At 35.0% G+C, this 20,961-nt stretch overlaps 1 long non-coding RNA gene across 1 annotated transcript in view; it reads right to left on the reverse strand.

The window, feature by feature from the left end:
* Nucleotides 1–20,961, reverse strand: part of LOC130682866 (uncharacterized) — a 208,734-nt gene that overhangs the window by 22,125 nt on the left and 165,648 nt on the right. The window lies entirely within an intron of this gene.

Below are 20,961 nucleotides of genomic sequence, written 5' to 3' on the forward strand. Positions count from 1 at the left end.
TACCATTGAAGATGAAAGACAAGGAAAAAATACTTGTAGAGAAATCTGCAGCCCAAAGAGCAGAAACACAATAGAACTTATCGGAAACACAAATCTTACCAACAGGTAAGATTAGGGAGAAAGAGTAAAAGGAATAACATCATTAAGGATGTGACCTAAGGAGTACTTAGCCACATCAAAGTTATGGATTTCAAAACTGCAGAGATTACAAAACTGGGAAGGTATAAAGAAGTAAAATAGCAGTGGTAAGTTTTTTTTTCTAAATGCGTAATATCTGGTAAGTTCTAGACTTTCTCTTTTTAATAATTTCATGTTTCAGGGAAGATAAGAAATGTCTTCAAACAAATGAACATGTGGCTTTAGGTGCATGTCTAGATTTACTGCATCATGACAAAGGGTAAGGAGGAAAATTAAAGGAAGGCAACATTTGGCCTCAGAATTTTTCAATAATTAGATGCATAACAAGAGAATATATTTAATATATATTAAGTGGTAAAACTTTACCTTGGGAAACTTTTGATCAGAGTAGATGACACTTGAAGAAATATTGAGAGAAGGGCTGTGGTAGTGTGTTTAGATGTATTCAACAGGGAACCGAGAAGTAGGGTAACAAGATTTGCTGTCCCTAAGAGTCTTTGATTTCATGTACAAAATATATCAATCTCCCTTTTCATAAAATAAGATTTTCATCTTGGATTCCATGTCAAAAATGCTTCAGGAATTACCACAATTTAGGCAGCACATTTATGTAAGGAAAAACTGTCCCATGTTTAAGAAATTGATTCCAGAGTATTGTGCTCAACGTGTCTCATAAAATAGAGCAACTTTTAGAAGTGTGGTTAATAGACCCATGTTCAAGAGGGTTAAAAACCTAAATTAACTTGGATTTGGAATTTATTTCTTATTTATATATAAAATTACAAGAAATTATGCTATCAAGGGAATCTTTTTTTATACAACTCGAGAATTTTTCAAAAGATTTTCTTTTTCACAAAGCATACTCTTTTTATTTTGTTCTATGATTCTTAATACTGCCTGAGTTGTAAGAAGGTGACTGGTATTTTCTTTTGAGGGTAGATCAAATATTCTCTGATGGGATCAATAACATAAATTCTAAGAAATTTAGTACCCACTCCCTGCCATGTACTAAAGGACTTAAAATCTTCAAAACTCATGACTTATTTTTCTATTATCAAACACATTACTTTGAACTATAGTTTAAAAAAAGACACTATCCCATTTACTTCTTGCACAATCTAACCATGTTATAGAATAAAAGAACTAAGTAAAAATGATTCTAAAATTTAAAACTAAATAGTCTTACTATGCTGATGGACAGTGACTGTAATGGGGTGTGCTGGGGCAACTTGAGAATAGGGGGAGTCTAGTAACCATAATGTTGTTTAAGTAATTGTACATTAATGATATCAAAATAAAAAACTATATAAAAAATAATAATTAGTATATAAATGTTTAAATGATTAAGTAGTAATTTTAAGTGGCAATCCTTTATATCAGTGTTGCCACTGGACTTTTTCACTGTAGGCTCTCTTACATTCATAAAAATGTTATGTTTAGAGTATTATTGACTGCAAAGAGCCAGGAGAAATACATTGCATAGCACAGCTTATTTTTTTTAAGTACATTTAATAGGAAGCATTTTAAGGTTAAATGTTACATGGTTGCCTCCTGAATTAGCAAGATTTGATTTCTGCAATCCAGATTTTTGCCAAATAGCAGACTCATAAACACCAGCCATTCTTATATAAGGCTCAGTTGTGATAAACTACCTATATGGAAAACTACCAACTACTCTTCTAGATCAGTGTTTCCCAAATTGTGATCTCTGGACCATAGGCATGAGAATCAACTGAGGTGCTATTTAACAACACAAGGCTCTGAACCCCACCCTCTATCTGCTGAGTCAGAACAGTCCAAGTAATCCTTAGGCAACCTAAAATTTGAAAACCTACTTTAGATGTGCTTTATTATATTTTGATCAAGCCAGACTACCAAAGAGTTACAGAAAGAAAAAGACATACAAACTCAACACTGTTCCTGTTTTAAGAATTTGTTAGTGGACACTTTATCACACAATTACCTTTCTGTTAGGCCACAGAAAGTATGGCTTTCAGGGAGAAATACTGGTTATACCTGGACAGGCTTTACTTTTATCTTAACCATGATTCTTCTCTCTTTGTTTTGGTCACTTGATAGCTTAGAAAAAAATTTTAGCCCTATCCCTTATTATACTACACTTTGTAATAAAATATGTTGAGCCTACTTCAACAGTTTATTTGTTATTTTTAAAGATATATATAGATTGTAAACTGACTCAAACCCAGTTTGGTAGAGAAGTGGAATATAAATTCATAGATAGGTCAATACATCAATAATTCAATCCTAACCTTGAAAACAAAATTACACAGTTAACTGTTAACTAAAATATATATGCCTTATCTGACTACACTGATGGACAGTGACGGCAATGAGGTATGGGTGGGGACTTGATAATATGGGTGAATGTAGTAATCACATTGTTTTTTCATGTGAAACCTTCATAAGAGTGTATATCAATAATACTTTTAATTTAAATATATATATATATATATATATATATATATGCCTTATAACATATATTTTACATAGGTCTCCCCCATCTTTTCCTTTAAATTGTTAAAAATTATTTTATTTAATTTTTTCTACTCTCCATATCCCAGAACTGGTGCAAACATAACACTGAAAAATCAGGGATTAGATAAGTAGAGGGGAGCTGGTATGTAGCCACCAAAGTTAAAGTAGAGTTTCCAGGACCGGTGGAGGGGCCACTGAAAAGGTAGATACTGACTTGTAAACCATAGGTCTTTGTATGTGATTGTTTAACCAACAATCTACTTAATAAAACCAGTACCTAGCTCATATTTCATCACCTTTTCCAAAAAGTGTATGAGAAAAATCTGCCATGTGCCCAAATCCATATGCATTAGTATACTGTGTTTCTCTGACATTACTATATTGGTCAGTCATTAAATATATGTGGTCTGATCTTAGTATATCACCTCATGTTAATTCTAAGTGATCACTTTCCTTCATTGCCTTCAGTAAGTGCTCAAACCAGTGCTTCACAAATAATCTATGATGATCAACTAGTCTGTTTTATTATGTTTTTTTTTAATTTCTAATCTATCATGGACTGGAACTTTTCTAACATACAATAAAAATGATTTGTTAGAAAAATGAAATAACTAAAAAGCAATATACAAAGTCAATTTAATAATTTTAACTTAAAAATATTTAAAAATTATTATTAGATTCAACAGATGTAAAATTCCCTGACAAATGCCTACAAACATTTCTAAATATTTGCTCTCCTTCTGCATTTATCATGTGGAGCCATAACATTCTGCAGACAAAAACTATCTGTGGACCAACTTTTCACAACTTTCCATAAACAATTCCTGTAATACTTCCCTACTGGGTTATAGTTTACTGACTCCATTTCCTGTAAATTTTTAGAAAAGGGACTCTGCTTACTCTAAATTTCTCTTAACCTTTTTCTCCTCCTTATAGTTGCTAAATAACCACTGAAAATGCATTAGCAATCACAGAGGCAAATCCTTTCAGAAGTGTTATGTTATAATTGGACCCAAAGCTAATTAGAATAGCTAAAAGCTCTTTTCAACTTTGGCCCTAATTTGGGACATCACTTCCTTTTACCACTGTTTTTTCTAAGGATTTCAATCAAAGATAGTTACCTTCATTCACCAATATCAGATTCTTCTCCCTTCAGGAGACAAGGAAAACAGCACTCCTAATCTCATTCCAGTTGGGCAGGACTGTGGATTAGATCTAGCCCAAGGACAGTGAGAAGACCTTGAGTTATTCTCATTTTTCTCTTCCTTGGACTAATTAAAGACAAAGAAACAAGCAAAACACATAAATAAACTAACCCCCCCTCACACACAAAAAAAGACAAACCACTTGTTCTAATAGGTTCATCCGTAATATGTAGTAGAGGTGTCCTCAATTGTTCTGAGTCTCTGAATGGCTTTGTAAAGCTGAACCCACTGCTGATCTGCACTAAAAACAAAGCATGAGCAGGAAATAAACCTTTGCTATAATAAGTACCTGAGATTTCAGAATTAATTGCTACTGTAACATAATCTAAGCTATCCTGAGGATGTGAAACTTAAATTGAGGCCCTAAGTATGATATGTTGTTATCTGGAAGAAGAGGAAAAACCAGCACTTCAGGCAAAAGAAACTGCATAGGATGGCCGAAAGCTGTAAAACATGATGACTAAAATATGCATAGAGACCAAGCTTCCCTTCATGAGTTTGGTAAGCCTCATGCCTTTTGATATATCTACCTTGACACAATTTCTTTACTTCTTGCTACTGGATCACGGTGTTAGATTTCTCTCTCTGGTTTTAGATCTCTCATGACAACTCATCAATGTCCTGGAGAGCACACATTCTTCTGCAATGGTTCTGGACTCTCCCATTGCTTGAAGACCTCATGTTTATTGCGTGCTTGGCACATAGAAATGCCTAGTAAATAGCTGATAACTGACCAAATGAATAATAATGAAGGAATAATTGTAAGAAATAGTTTGCATAGATCCACAACATTCGTGTAGTCTATTCTTATGCCAAAAACAAAAACTAAAAATCTTAAAGCTATTTGAAATTCTGATTTTCTAATTTGTGTTCACATTTCTTCTTTCCCAAGGGTAAAGGAATATCAAAGTTATTCTAATCAAATGTGGAGAAAGCAACATGAATCACTGAAAAAAATCAATTTTTAAATAGTAAAAGAAATACAATTTTATTATTGCCAAATACAATAACACAAATTAATAGAATAGCAGCTTAAGGAAGCATTCTACTAGTCCCATTTTGATGAATCAGTCTCCCAAATATCTATGGGATACCACCTGTATGCCTAATCATAGAAGTATAGTAAGTAGTTTTTAAACTCTGTGCTACAAATCTTGAAGAATATAAAATCATTTAACAAACTCACTGTCCTCAACATGCTTAGCCAGATAGACAACAAGTTATTAGAGATTACCACTGGGTTAAAATATATTGATGAAAGTTAATATATTTGCATTGGCCTACTCATTTATTTTGTTCAAATACATATAACAAAATTAATGAAAACACTTTATTCTGAAACTCACTTTATTTCCAAATATTTTTCTGTATTACTATTTCATATAATAAATTTCCCCTTTGTGAGAGGTACTGATAAATAAAATTGACTTAAATTTGGATATACCTATGTGAAGAACAAAGAAGCCAAGAAAACAAATCAACCAAGAAGATTGGCTCTTTCTCCTAGAAATGCTTTAAAGTCCCTGTTCTTCACAAACTAGTCTCTATGACCTTTTAAATTCTATTTTTTTTCATTGAACAGTACACATTTATGGAACAACAACCTTAACATTCCCTCCACTTCTATAGTTTAAGGAAAGTCCTAGTATAAGGTTACGGAACAGATCTCACCTGCTCCTTTTTATGGCTCTATCACACTTGCTCTTCCCAACAAACTAACTTTTTAAAATATTTTGCTCCCCATGTTATTTTATATCTGAATAAAACCAATAGTGAAATCTGCTTTTAACCTTCAAAAGGTAAGTCATTCAATTTGAGAATTGTCCTGGATATTACTTCCTGATGTTCCTTGCTGACCATTAGCAATATAGTCTCTGTATTGTATCTTGATCCATTTTACATTTTGGCTTAATGAAAAGTCATCCTCACTATATGATACTGCTCCTTCATGAATCAGTATTAGTCATTTATGCAGTTTTCAAGACCAGGCCAATGCCTCTGCTTATTGCAACATCTAATCTACCATGAACATATTCCTCTGAAACAAAATCTTTTGGAATAATTATTAATATATCTGTTTTCATCAAAATCAGTGCAGTTGACTTACTTTATAGGTGCAATAATGTTGAATCATATTCTGAAAAATTATTCTTAACCTGTATATTTTGTTCTGTAACGCTAAATGTCAGTTGCATGACAGCATAGGTGGATGGATGTATTCTTCAGCATGAAATATGTCTGGAGTACCAAAAGAATAATACTGGATCCAGTACCACCTAAAGCTGAATCACAGCTTCCCTGCATTTGCTGGCAAGTCAAACACATCCACTATCCTTCAGGCTTAATACTCTTCTGTTCTTTCTCCTTCTAGCTCCAAATTACCCATGTCAATGAATCATCTTATCAGAATTCCATCTCTAAAAATTTGCCACATTTAATAGCATGGCATTAACTTTTTCAGTAATCGGGATTTATATCCTGTTCTATATTCAGGGAAGAATATTCAAAAGCAGTTGATACATATGGATTCTCAGAGTAATATTCAGTTTTTTAAAAATTCTACTCCTTCTAAAAGAAAAATCCTTAATAATGATAAAGGGCAGAGATAATGAAAGGATTATAAGGAATCACCTTATGAGAAGACGACTTTTACTCGAAGTTGTCAAGTGCCTTTCCACAATAGACAGGTTCTGTCTCAGCTTGAAAGCCTATCATTTACTCCTGTGTAGAGAAGTTTAAATGGATTTTTCTTTAACTTAAACAACAACATTTTTCATGACCATTTCCTTCTCATCATACTCAGTCATCAGTAATGTAAGTGACTGAGGAGAGTGGAAAGATAACTTCTGAATTTGACAACAGAGTGGATATTATACATTTTAAGAGTAGGTCTTTGGTATCTCTTCAAAGTGTATTTGTCAGCAGTGACCTTAAATGGCAATTTTTATGTGCAAAAAGAATGAACATCTTAGCTCATTTTCCATCCTGAGTCACATGTGAAACTTGGGGTCAGAAAGAACTCCAATGACACTCCTTGTTTCATACCATGCCTTCAGAAAGAAAGGTTTCATCACAACTAAACTTGGCCCTACTCTTCCTATCCTAGCTCTATTGATGGTGGAGGGAGAAATTTGGATTGTCAATTCTACAATTATATAAAAGTAGACATAATAATGTCTGAAATTATATAGTGACTTTCTTTTGCAAAGTGGTTTAACACACATATCTCACACATTATGGATTCAAGACAATTACTAGCACACATTCACACTTGAAATTTCAACGATGTGCCTTCTGTCTCTTTGAAATCAATATAGGTCATTAATTGAATGTAAAAAGTATAAATGAAAAATTCTGTCCACATCATCAACTTATGTCATCACAGACACTAAACATAAAGTAGGAATAAAGTTAGACAAGATCCAGACATAATCCTTAGAATCTTTGTCAGAAATACCAAAAAGGGAAGGTCAAAAGGTGGGAGTTACATGAAATACCCCATGTAATATAGGGGAATATAGAAAAGCCATTTCCCTCGAGGGGCTAGAATTGAGTGATTCAGAGATAGAGCCTCAGCTTCAGCTGGACATTGAGGAAATCTTCTACATTACATGATGAACAAAGGAGAGGAATGAGAGCAAAGTATCTGCACTTAAGTAGACACACAGTTGAGCAACTATATCCAAAAAGTGCTAAAAAGCATATCCATGTCTAAGAGAAACAAATGGTCAACCATAAACCACACAACTTAAAACTTAGACTGAGATTAAAGCATAGAAGATGTATTTATCAATCTTTCAGATGAAGTGCACCTGAAAAGATCACCTCGCCAAATTAGGATTTAAAACTGTTCCCCAAAAAAGAAGTTATGGGGTGAAACCAATCAAATTTTAATAAGGATATATCTACTTTCTCATTTATTTATTTATTTTTATCAAGCAGAGGGGAGGCTGAAAATGACCTGATTTGGCCGTATTTAATGTGAAAAATCTTAATATCAGGTGACCAGAATTTCAAAGAGTCAGTAGGACAATGCAAATATCAAAAAGTGCTGATGTGGTCCTGGGCTATATTAAGAAGGACATTTCAAAAGAACAGGAAGAACAGTCTTAGAATCCTTGAAAGGGAAAGCAAGTCTGAACGCAGTGCAGATAAGGCGACATTTGGAATGTGGCATTTTTTTCCCCTATGCTTGACATTTAAAGATGGATGTGGGCAACATAGAACAGTACTTCCCAAAATGTGTTAATAGTATACTAATATGTTACAGAAAATAACGTTACTGTGATCATATAAGTTTGAAAAGTACCATGCTAATATATGTGCCATTTTAAAGACAGTTTTCTTTAACCCAGTTTCCACCTGAATGCCTCTGCCAGCATGGACCGTGAGCTCTTACAGTTTTCAGCCTTTCACAGATGAATTTGACCAGGGGACCACCTTTTAAAGATGTACCTCTCAGAACTAGCACCACAAAGGACACACTTTGGGAAATATTGATCTAAAGTACATTCAAAATGTCATGTACCCAGTGATAATTTGAAAATCATCTTCTTAGAGGTTTAGTTGGAAAAACTAGGCATTTTAGACTGAAAAAGAAAAGACTCTAAGGAGAAGCATAATGAGTGAATTAAAATAGAAGACAACGATTTCTTTCAATATTGTTTTAAGGATGTACAAATTACTATCGAGTAGAAAATCCAGGCACACATGTTGGCTTGGTGTAAGAAAGATATTTCTATCATTGTCTCTAAGATTGTTATGGTCTCCCATGAATGAAGTTTTCTAAAATAATTCAGATTTTTCTCTAATAGCCATCAGTTAGGAAATATGAGAAGAAATCTTGTATGAATAGAAGTTTAAATTAGAATGATGTCCAAATTAATTCCAACTTTGACTTTAATTTATGCATAATCATTTGTTCACACTAATCCACCAATACAACTCTGCCATATTAATTATGATCTTAAAACATATCATTTCCTAATTCTTATTACTCTGTAATGAAAACTTCCAGTCAGTCTTTTATGGGTTATCAAATAAACTCCGATTTCTTTAGACCATCATTAACCATGTCACTGAACACATACGCAGCAGAACTCTGGTGTCATGTGAAAAAGACACAAGTGTCAACCACGTGATGGCACACAGACATTGTCTTGGGCATCAGCGGTTCCCAAATGTTCTATCAAAATGGCTGAATAATAAGAATGATCTAGAGGCCTTTTAAAAAGTTAAATATTTCAAGGGTCCATGCCCAGAAATTCTGAATCATGCATGGGGTACAGCCCAGGAGTGTATGCTTTTTAGAAGCCCTTTAGTTGATTCTGGTATACAAATTGATTTTTGTTTTTTTAATCCACTATCCAGTTCAGGCACCATTTGTTTGAAGGGATTGGCAGCACACATCAAGCCTCCTGTCACAGTTATGGTTATGTGTCTGAAGTTTCTCAAAAGGAGTTAGAAAAGATAACTTCTGAGTTGAATCTAAAATATGGCTTTGCAAACTATGGCCTGCAGACCAAATCTGCCCATGTTTGCTTCTGTAAAAATCAGGATTTGTAGTAACACAGCTATTCCCATTCATTTAACACTATGTCTGTGCTACTGTCATGCTACATATTAGCAGAATTGAGTAGTTTTGGCTGGCAAGGCCAAAAATATTTACTCTCTAGTCCTTTATAGAATAAGTTTGCTGATATATTGTCTAGAAAAGGTTGGTTTTCCAGGGGCCAAGGTTAGAAAAAGTCGCATGTCCAGAGACTTGGAGAAATAAACAGCTGTTTAGAATAAAGATTAAGAGTTCAGAAGAAAGAAAATAGATCACTTTGGTTAGAATGAAGGCTTCACAAAAGAAGCAAAGGAATAAAGAAAGGTAATCTGAACCAAAATTGTAGGACATTTTAACTATTGGTGACACTCCCAAGCTCTCTAGGGGTTGCCCAATAGTGACTTTTCAAGAATGTTTACAATTCTCTAACTCACCTTTTAGGGAGGAGATGCCCTACATTAAAGTCGTTTCAAAAGAGAAGCTATCTGCTCACATAAGGACAGCAAGAGGGCCATATTCTTTAGTATTTGTCTCATCTTTGGGATTATGTATTTTTGGAATGCCATGCAACAGTTATGGAAAGATAGGCCTGGGGTTATCTGCCAATGTGAGAGGGTTTTCTGGCTGAGAGAAATTCATGTTACAACCAAAGTCTAGCCCAGGGTAAAGGAGGCATCATTTGGTCACTTAAATTGGTCTAATCTTAGCAAAGTCATCCTTCCAATTTAAAAGTGAGCCAGCTCAGTTCATCAAGGTTTTGAGCCAAAGCCTTGACTACAAATAAATTTGAAGATACAGGATTTGGGAGTCCTAGATGTTGTCAATCTGTCACTTTTCTTCCATTATGCTCACTTGGAATTTGTACACATTTTTATTATAGTAATTCTCTCACTGTACTGGCAAATTATTTATGTGTTCATGCCTATCTAAACAGTGAATCCATCAAGGATAAAAACTATGTTTTATTAATCAGTATCAAACAAAACAGCTAGCACCCTACAAGTATTCAATAAATGTTGACTAGTTGAATGAACAAATAAATGAATGGATGGATGATAAATAAAAATGTTAATTTGAGGTGCATTTTGAACAATGGAAAGGATTTGGCAGATGACCCTTGAAATTAAGTGCAAAGTAGTTTCAAATCTAAGGGGAAACAGTTTTTTTTTCTCCCTGAACAATCTCCTTCATTCATTCGACAAATATTGACTGAAAAGTACCTGCTAAGGGCTAAACCCTTGACAATTAACATTCTGTAAAGCAGTGCTTCCCAGAGTTGAAGATATAAAGTACACTAAGTCACTGCACCCACTAAATATGCCTATTATGGCTTGTGCATGAAAGTCCTTTTAAAAGTTAATGGGATCCGAATGCATCAGCAGAATAAAAGAGGAATACCCAGACCAAATTACACAAAAATTTATGACACTCTGTCCCTGTATGTTGAATCAAGGGATTTGGGTTATTGAAGATAACATTCTAATGAAGTCTTTTCATCTGTTCTACACATCACTTTCATTAGCAACACATTGTAGAGGAGAGCATGGCATAGCACCAACACACTAATCCTTTGTTTGAGAAGGTTCCTAGGTCTTTATGTCCCCTTTAAGTACCCTTAATCTTCTTTAATTAACTACGAATTCCTTAATTTGTATTGTTTTTTTATTCTGTCTCATTGGTTCTCATAGCTATCTGCTCTGATGTATATTTCACAAGTGATTTCATATATTTTAGATTTCATACTATTCTGGGCAATCATTTATGTAATTATTGCTAAAAGGACTGTGCAAGAATTACTGTTGGCTGAAAACTTAATTTTTAAATGATGTAAATCTAAAAATTTTCGTCAAACATCTGAATATCTTTACCTAAGCTTTGAACAAACATACCTGACTGCATTAAATTCATAGCTCCAGATTTTTGACAAGTGGGTTTCATGTATATTGAAGTATCCTGAGCTTCTACAATGTTCTATTAAGGTCCAATTAATTATAATAACGGAAATTTTGCCGGCTCTGAGACTACCTGCCAAGACTAAACTTCAAGCCATTGAAAAGTTTCCCTCAGCCACCCTCTAAGTCTGCTGCTATGGTAATAGAGGGAAGGAGTGATGCCACCCTCTTTTATATTTTGATGGTGGGGGCAAGGTCAGAGCCTCTGCACCGACAGTTTACATATTTTAGTGAAGCAAATATAGTTTTTATTAGAGGGCTTTTTATTCTTAACACACAAACATTTGTCCATGAATCAGGAAAGGTTTCAACTAGAAATTTGCAAAAAGTCTTCATAATAAGTGCTCTCCTCTGGCGTCAAAAGTTGTCCCTGGGAAAAGTTTATTTTCCTAGTACGTTTTCTCAGGACGAGCTCTTTCCAAGGATCACCTCACTTCCTCAACTAATATAATCAATGTTTGCCACACTGGTCCCACCCCCACTGCTGTTTGCCATATTGAAATGCCAGTTTATGCTCAAGATAGAATCCTTGGTACATTTAAAGTGCTTTTATGCTGAATGCCTTCTTTAATTTGGCAAAGTCTGTTCATAAAAATTATCAAAAAGCAGTCAATGCATTACCTTCTGAATAAAAATATGACAAAATATAGTTTACATATATCAATATTACTAATATCTTGTCAAAAAGAGCTGCTTCATGTGGAAGAGTACACTGATTGCTTTCTATTTTAGATCTGGGAAAGATCCTGGACAATACCTTTGTAGAATAGTGGTAATGATCTACAAGTGAGAATATTTAAGTCCAGAAAAATTAAGAGGTATTTTAAAAGCCACATAGCTACATAGTTGGATATTTATTATCGTAGTCACTTGGAAAATCTAGAAAAGATAAAAACTTTGAAGAAAAGGCTAGGAAAAGTTCATCATGAATGTCAACATTCATTGTAGTAACAAGCCCTGGTAAACAGAACCATGCCAGGAATGGCAACATGAGTTAGGCAGACCGACAACAAACCTAACACATATCACAGTTACTATTAGTTTCCAAGGGAAGCATGTAATGGATAACACTGCCCACTCACAATGATGCTGAGTCCTCCATGGCCTTATTCCATGCCCTGCACCAAATTTTAAAAGCTCCAAGACAATAAAGTTATGATCATTTAGTGTAAATTCTGTGTGCCCACTCTCTTTCCTCCTGAATGTAATCTTAAGGAGGTATTGGGGCTTTTTCTATATTTATTGTTCAGTGCCAAAAGACAGGTCAAAGGACATCTTTGAAATTCTCGTGGGATAAGAAAAGAGAACGTATTTCAGTGTCTTCTAAAAACAAAAGGACTCTGGGAATGGGAGCAATGAATTTGGTCTCTGACAGCTCCTCTGTTTGTGATGGTTATTGGTTACAGGGCTTTACTGCTACCTGGAAGTGTAAATTGCACCCTGGGGATTGTTCTGCACGTAACCTTTAACTCACACTTGATAGCAAACAAATGAAAGAGAGGCAATACCACCAGATGTGATGATTTATTTTTAAACCACAAGTTTTTTGTTTAATATAAATGTAAAAACATAACTTTCCCTTCAAGCCAGCAAGGTAGTTTAGGCAATTTATCAAACCAAGAGCACTGAAGCTCTGCAGGAAGAAAGGAATAAAATACATCTGTGCCCAAGTAATTGTCTTTCTCTTCCTGAAATCTGGTTAGATTTAAGGTGTTGGTGATTCCAAATAATGATTACAGTCAAACAAATAAACTCCTTCATGCAATTAGTTTAATTTCATTTCATCTTTAATTTTCAGAGATGCTATCACATAACTAATGTTGTCTCCTATTTGAACTGTTTTGTGAATTTTTATTTCTTCAGGAAGACTCTTGCCAGCTCCTCATTTCAATAAAGAATACAATCCTTTCAAAAGCCATTTTTCTTTTATCTCCTTTGATGAAAGTTATTTTATAACCTTTGCAAAAATCCTGCCCAAATACAAAGCTGATCAACATAACCACTGTGTAAAGTATAAGCTGTGTATGACTACTCTCTCCATTCATATACCCAAGTATTTATTGTGTACTTATTATATGCCAGGAAGTATTCTAGAGGTTAGAAATACAAGGATTAACATAAAATAAAAAGATTCTTAATCTTATGGAATTTAATATAGTAGAGAGAAGATAATGAGGAGAGGGAAATAAATAAACCTGATAATTTTAAACAGGTAAAATGAACTAGGGTGGGGATGGTACTTACTTCAAAGTGATTGGAGAGAGAAAATTTCCCTGACAAGTTAATATTTGAGCTTAAACCTGAATGGTAAGAAAGACTTCAGGAATGAGAAGATCTAAAGCCAAATATCTGGGGTAGAAGTTATAACTAATACCAAGACCCTCAGTCAGGAGAGTTCAGCAAGTTTAGGGTATAGAATGGGGGCTTGTGTGTTGAACAAAGTGAGCAATGGGGGAATCACAGAGATAAGTTCTAAGAGGTAGGCAGGGACCAGATGATAAAGTGCCTTGCAGGTCACTGGAAAGGACTAGATTATTTTCAGGTGCAAGAGGCAAATATTGGAAGAGTTTAAAAAATGGAGTGACAAAGAAGTATTCAGTAGGGAATGGAAAGAGAAAGAATGCCATAATTTCAATATTATGTTGTATTTGTCTGTTTGCTTGTTTGCACAAACATTTTGAAGTTTTGGAACTTAATAGAATAATAGTATAACACATCCATTCTACAGATTGAATGCTTTCTTACTGTTTTCAGTTAGTTAAGCTTGTTCTAAAATAACGTTTTGAAGATGCATAAAAGTGGAGACATTATACCAGCCTGGTAATACATACACACAAATGTATTTAGTGGGGGCTAAAACTGACTAGAAGAGATAACCTGAAAGCAGAACCAGAACCCCCAGAACAGAGAAAAATCAGTATAAATCCTTTAAGAACTGACAGTTTGAATCAACAGGGAAATTAACTTGGCAATTAGACCTTCCTTTCTTGACAAATACACACACCCATAGGATGATTTTCATTATCAATACAGCAATAAAATTTCAGAACGATATATACTTCAAGCTGTCTTGCTTCTACATTCCTCCAACATGCACTCAAAATAGAATTTAAATTGAAAGGATTGCTAAATTTGCATTAAAATTTTATACATCAATTGGCCAAAAGATGGTGGTGTGAGAAGTCAGAGAGAAACCTTCTCCCAAAACCACATATAATATGAAAATATAACAAATACAATGAACCCTGAAAGAGTGATGGGAAAGAAGACTGTGACAGACTGCTACATCTAGCATAAAGAGAAGATTTCACAGAAAAGCAAGAAGAAGCAAAGCCATGATCAGGTGGAACCAAGCCTTCCACCCACCCCAGCTCACCAGCAGGGGGGAAGAGAAATGGAGCAGGGAGGGGGTAGAAGACTAGTACTGCTGAAAACCCAGCCCTGGAGACATGCTCTGGGAGCACAAACCACATTACATGGTGCTCTGGTGATTAGTGGGGTTGGAAAGCAAACACAGGTGTAATATTTGGAGAGACTGAGAGTCCAGCTGCTTCTGGAGAAGTTACCCAGAAATGGCTGCTTTTGGACAAAAGAAAGGCAGGCACTCTGAGACTCTTCCCAGTAGTGAGAGGGCTGCTAAATGGGCAAGGATTACATAGAGCTTGCTGCACAGGAGTTGAACAGGTGGACAATATTGTCCTAGAACACTAAGCACAGCAAGGTTGGGAACACTCAGGAGCTTCGGGCGCCCAATCTCCCTAGCTGCCAACACATGCTGAGGCCCCCACCATTATATGCAGCCTGCCGCTCCTTCATCTCAGCCAGCACCTGTTCTCAAACCTGCTGCCTCTGTCATTGTGCCAGGCCAGCCAGAGGGCAGCTCTGTCTATGGTAGTTACAGGGGCATAATGCAGAGCCTCCCCTCTGTATGCTCAGCCCACTAGCTCTGGCAGTGGAGGCAGGCATTGCAGCCAGGAAACAAGAAAAGGCTCTTTCTTCCCAACAGGCACAGGCACTGTTCACCACCATCACTCCAGGTGCTGGGCAGCTCCAGAGAGTAGAGCTTCTGGGCACTAGAGGGCACCACCTACACAAAGTTATTTTTCCAGAGTACTCAATACAAACATGAAATGACAAAGAAACCTGGTACAAACCAAAATCCCACAAACACCAGAAAGAGAGCTAAGAGAAACTGAAATCATCAATCTTCTTGATAAAGATATCAAAATAAAAATCATAAACATGCCCACTGAGCTACAGAAAAATATTCAAGACCTCAGGAAGGACTTCAAGAAAGAGAAAGAAACTTGAAGAGAGCTAACTGAAATGAAACCTACAATAAAGGGATTTAAAAGCATATTAGAAGAGGTCGAGGAGATGGTAAATGAAATAGAAATTAGAGAACAGGAATACAAAGAAGCAGAGGCACAGACATCAGAAACAATTGCTAGGAATGAAAGAATATTAAGAGAACTGTGTGACCAATAAAAATGAAACAATAGTCACATTATATGGGTACCAGAAGAAGAAGAAGACAGAGACAAAGAGATAGAAAGTGTCTTTGAGGAAATGCTAAAAACTTATCTGGGAAAGAAATTAGTCTCAGGTCATGGAAGTGCAAAGATCTCCCAACACAAGGGACCCAAGGAAGACAACACCAAGACATACAATAATGAAAATGCCAAAAATCAAGGACAAGGACAGAGTATTAAAAGCAGCCAGAGAGAGGAAAAAGATCATCTATCAAGGAAAACCCATCAGGCTATCATCAGACTTCTCAGTAGAAAACTTACAGGCCAGAAGGGAGTGGCTTAATATATTTATAGCAATAGAACCAAAGGGCCTCAAACCAAGAATGCTCTACCCAGCAAGGCTATCATTTAAATTTGAAGCAGGGATTAAACAATTTCCAGATAAGCAAAAGTGGAGGGAATTTACCTCCCACAAACTGGCTCTACAGTATAGTTTGGAGGGACTGCTATAGATGGAAGTGTTTCTAAGGCTAAGAGCTATCATCAGAGAATATAAAATCACAGTAAAGGAAGTAAACCAATTAATCACTAAGAAAATGCAAAATTAAATCTACTACCCCCAAAGTCAATCAAGTGATACACAAAGAGTACAGAATATGACACCTAATTTATAAAGAATGGAGGAAGAAGAAAAAGGGGGGAAAGAAAACCCTTTAGATTGTGCTTGAAATAGCACACTGAGTTAAGTTAGACTGTTAGATAGTAAAGAAGCCACCCTTGTACCTTCGGAAACCAATAATCTAAAGCCTGCAATGGAAATAAGTACATATTTACCAATAATCACCTAAATGTAAATGGTATGAATGCACCGATCAAAAGACACAGAATTACTGAATGGATAAAAGAACAAGACCCATGTATATGGTGCCTATAAGAGTCTCACTTCAAATCCAAAGACATACACAGACTAAAAGTGAAGAGACGGAAAAGACATTTCATTTAACTAATAGGGAGAAAAAAGCAGGAGTTGAAGTACTTGTAACAGATAAAATATAATTCAAAACAAAGAAAGTAACAAGAGACAAAGAAAGACATTACATAATGATAAAGTGGTCAGTCCAACAAGAGGATATAATCATTATAAACATCTATGCACCCAACACAGGAGCACCTACATATGTGAAACAAGTAGTAACAGAATTAAAAGGGGAAATAAAATACAATATATTCATTTTAGGAGACTTAAACACTCCACTCACTCCAAAGGACAGATCAACCAGACAGAACATAAGTATGGAGACAGAGACACTGAACAACGTATTAGAACAGATGAACCTAAAAGATGTCTACAGAACCCTCCACCCAAAACCAGCAGGATAGACATTCTTCTCAAGTGCAAATATAACATTTTCCAGAACTGATCACATACTAGGTCACAAAAAGCCTCAGTAAATGCAGAAGGCCTGAAATTGTACCAACCAGCTTCTCAGACCACAAAAGTATGAAACTGGAAATAAATTATGCAAAGAAAACAAAAAAGCCCACAAACACATGGAGGCTTAACAACAATCTCCTAAATAATCAATGGATCAATGAACAAATAAAATAGAGATCAGGTGCTATATGGAGACAAATGAAAACAACTACACCACAAAATCTTTGGGATGCAACAAAGGCTGTGCTAAGAGGGAAGTATATTGCAATACAGGCCTACCTCACGAAGGAATAATGATCCCAAGTGAACAGTCTAAACTCACAATTAAGGAAACTAGAAAAGGAAGAACAAATGAGGCCAAAAGTCAGTAGAAGGTGGGATATGATAAAGATTAGAGCAGAAATAAATAAAATCTAGAAGAATAAAACAATAGAAAGAATCAATGAAAGCAGGAGCTGGTTATTCAAGAAAATTAACAAAATAGATAAACCCCGAACCAGACTTACCAAGAGAAAAACAGAGTCTACACACATAAACAGAATCAGAAATGAGAAAAGAAAAGTCACTGCGGACACCACAAAAATACAGAGAATTATTAGAGAATACTATGAAAAATTATATGCTAACAAATTGTCTCAGTTTTCTTGTAAATGGGGATAATAATAGTACCTACATCATAGGGCTTGGCAAATAATTAAATAAGTGGATATATATATATATATAGCATTGGAAACTGTTCTTGATATGTAGTTAAACCCATACATACCTGTTAGTCATTTTTTTTGAAGAAATAACAATTTATATTTATATATTCATATAAATGAGCAGAAGTTGTTCAGATAATTAAAAGTCGATCCTGACTCTATACTTAATGAAATGTGGGTAAGTTATAAGTAATGATATTTAAAAAGTAATTGTAAGACAGTATAAGGTAAGAAAATATTTTTTTATCCTAACTGTATAATTGGGGAAGAAATGCAAATAATAAATAAACCCAAAAAAAAGGGTCTATTAATAAACTTATTGATGATAAGTAACTAATGAAACTAAGGAGATGCTTTCCTGACAAAATGGTAACATGAAAAATCATGAACAGACTTTATTAAAGATAGATTATTTCAAATTGAGGTTCCATACTGCTAGTTAAGGGATCTCTCTGATATTCAGGATATTTTACTATAAAATAAGAATATCAAAAACATTCTCATGAGTTTAGAATAAGAATTAACTAAGAGAATGTGTGTAAAAAGCCATCAGTGTCTGGCATATAGTAGGTATTCAAAAAAGTTTTCCATTCTTCACTTTTAATACTGATGTTATTGAGGTCAGCCCACCCTTCGCAGAATACCAGTCTGTAGGACCATCAGGGCAAAGGTGGAGACAGAGTCGACAACTGATCTATCCTGGAAAACCGTGCACTGTTCCAAATATTTATCTCATAAGGTGAAGGCAACTGGAATTCATTTTGGTTCCAATAAACAAAAGAAAGGAAAAGGAAGGAAGATTCTCCTCTCTAGGATCTCAGACTTTTTATTACCGAAATTATGTAGATCAGTGTACCTTGACCAAGAGTCACTGAGTATGGTGAACTGTGATGGCTCTTCAGCAGACTGGATCATGCTGAAGGCTAACTAGAGACCTCAAATGAATTGAACCAAAACGGAACAAGTACAAGTCAATTAGAAATGAACCAGTGAGTCTTTTAAAAAAGTGGGAACAGCTACCTTTCCTTCCTATGTTTTTCTATTTATGTTCACAGAAGTGCACATCTGTACTTATTTCAAGCAGATGCTTCTGCTCTCTTAACCACTGATAGAAGACATCAGTGGGGTAGGATTGTGGGATGGCAGATGTGGACCCCATTAAATGTGACATTTTGCTGTGGGGAAAGCCAAAGGAGCACAACTATGCAAAAATGTTTAGACTAGTACTGCCATGTAAAAATATATTAGCTGCATGTTTAATTTTAGATTTTCTACTAGCCACATAAAACATAATTTTAATAATGTATTTAACTCAGTATTTCAAAAATATTATTTCAAGATGTAATCAACACAGTTTAGGAAATATTTTCCACTTTTATGCTAATCTTCAAAATGCAGTTTGTAATTTATACATGCAGCACATCTCAACTCAGACCAGCCATATCTGATTAGTGGCTGGCATATTAGCTCAGATCTAGGGGAGGTAATATGAAATAGTAATAGTAGACTGGATTTTTCTGTTACTTTTTAAGGAATATGTCTGGGTCTAACAAAAAATATGGGAATATATACCACCACTTGGCATAACAAACTAATGTATTTTTTTGAGTCAGACGTTAATCAATTTCAATTCCTAGATATATCCTAGGTGGTACACGTGGGTGCAATTGTCTTGAGGTTACCAGCGACAATTTTGAAGTAGTAGCCTCTAAGAGGAACTCAGAAGTACAAGGTCAAAACCCACACAGATCTGCCTTTCAAAGTCATCCTGAGATGCTTTACATTAATTACAAGTTCCTAAGAAGACAGATTATCTGTTGAATGAATGAGCAAAATGATTACAAATGTATAATTGGATAAAATTTATATTATGATTTCACAATTTGTGTTTCTGTTAGTAAAGATTAATTATGTTCTATGTTGAATAGTTTTGTAGGTATAGATAGGTAGACAGATAGATATTAATATGGGTTACCTAAAACTCCTCTTTCCAGTAAAAATTACAAAAAACCTAAATTACTTCTAACTTATTTAGTTAAGGGTAAGGACTGCATAATTAAGACAGAGAGTCATGGCTTAAAGAAACCTAGGATGTACAATGGAAGATGAAAAATTAGTAGACTCTAAAACTTATTATTCAAATTTTCTGAACAGTAAATCTGTATGCTTTCAACTGTTCAAAAAACATTTTAAATACTACTTAAACTTTTAATCATATTTTTCTTATGCAGAGAAATACTAAAATAATCATTAAAACCTCATTATCACCTGTCCATACTATTATAAGACTTATTATTGCTTCCTATTTTTTCCCTTGCTAGCTTATCCAGGACACTATATATCAAGGTCTTCTTATAAGATGTGGTTTTCATTACACTATTCCTGTAGTAAAAGGCCTCCTCTCTGCTATTAGATAAACCTGAACTCCTTGACATCCTAAATCTTCCATCAGATGCCCACACCTAATAATGTCTCCTGACTCACTATCTCATCAGCTACTCCTCTTTATATTTCTGCACATTCTGTAACTACCAAATTATTTATGCCCAGAGTCTATGAGAAATGGTGGAGAGAGACATGCCAAAGTACTCTATGAAATTTCACTCTGTCCTTTCTGAGGCCAGCCAGAGTACCCATGAATCAGCTGCAATACACAGATATCCAAAACTGGCCAGGGAAAAGCTATAAATGTGAAAGAAGAAATTATGGGATCAAAAACACAGGTATGGGCAATCTGATTTTATGAGATCAAACACACAGAATTGAAAATATGTTCAGCTGACATGTTAGAAACTCTTGCCAAAAATTCAAGTGACAAAATCTTGAACCATTGAAGAGTTGCCCAGTTCTAAGGATTTTTGCAGTATTTGAAGGTCTGTTTTATCAAGGGCAGTGAAATACGCCAAATTGAATTACCTGTCCAGCACATGAATCAGCCTTGGAAATTTCAAGAAAAGAGGCTTTTTGGCATACATAGAAAGTTTTCAGATTAACCAAAATCATAGCTA

Source organism: Manis pentadactyla, chromosome 3, assembly GCF_030020395.1.
Source record: "Manis pentadactyla isolate mManPen7 chromosome 3, mManPen7.hap1, whole genome shotgun sequence".
Taxonomy (NCBI): Eukaryota; Metazoa; Chordata; class Mammalia; order Pholidota; family Manidae; genus Manis; species Manis pentadactyla.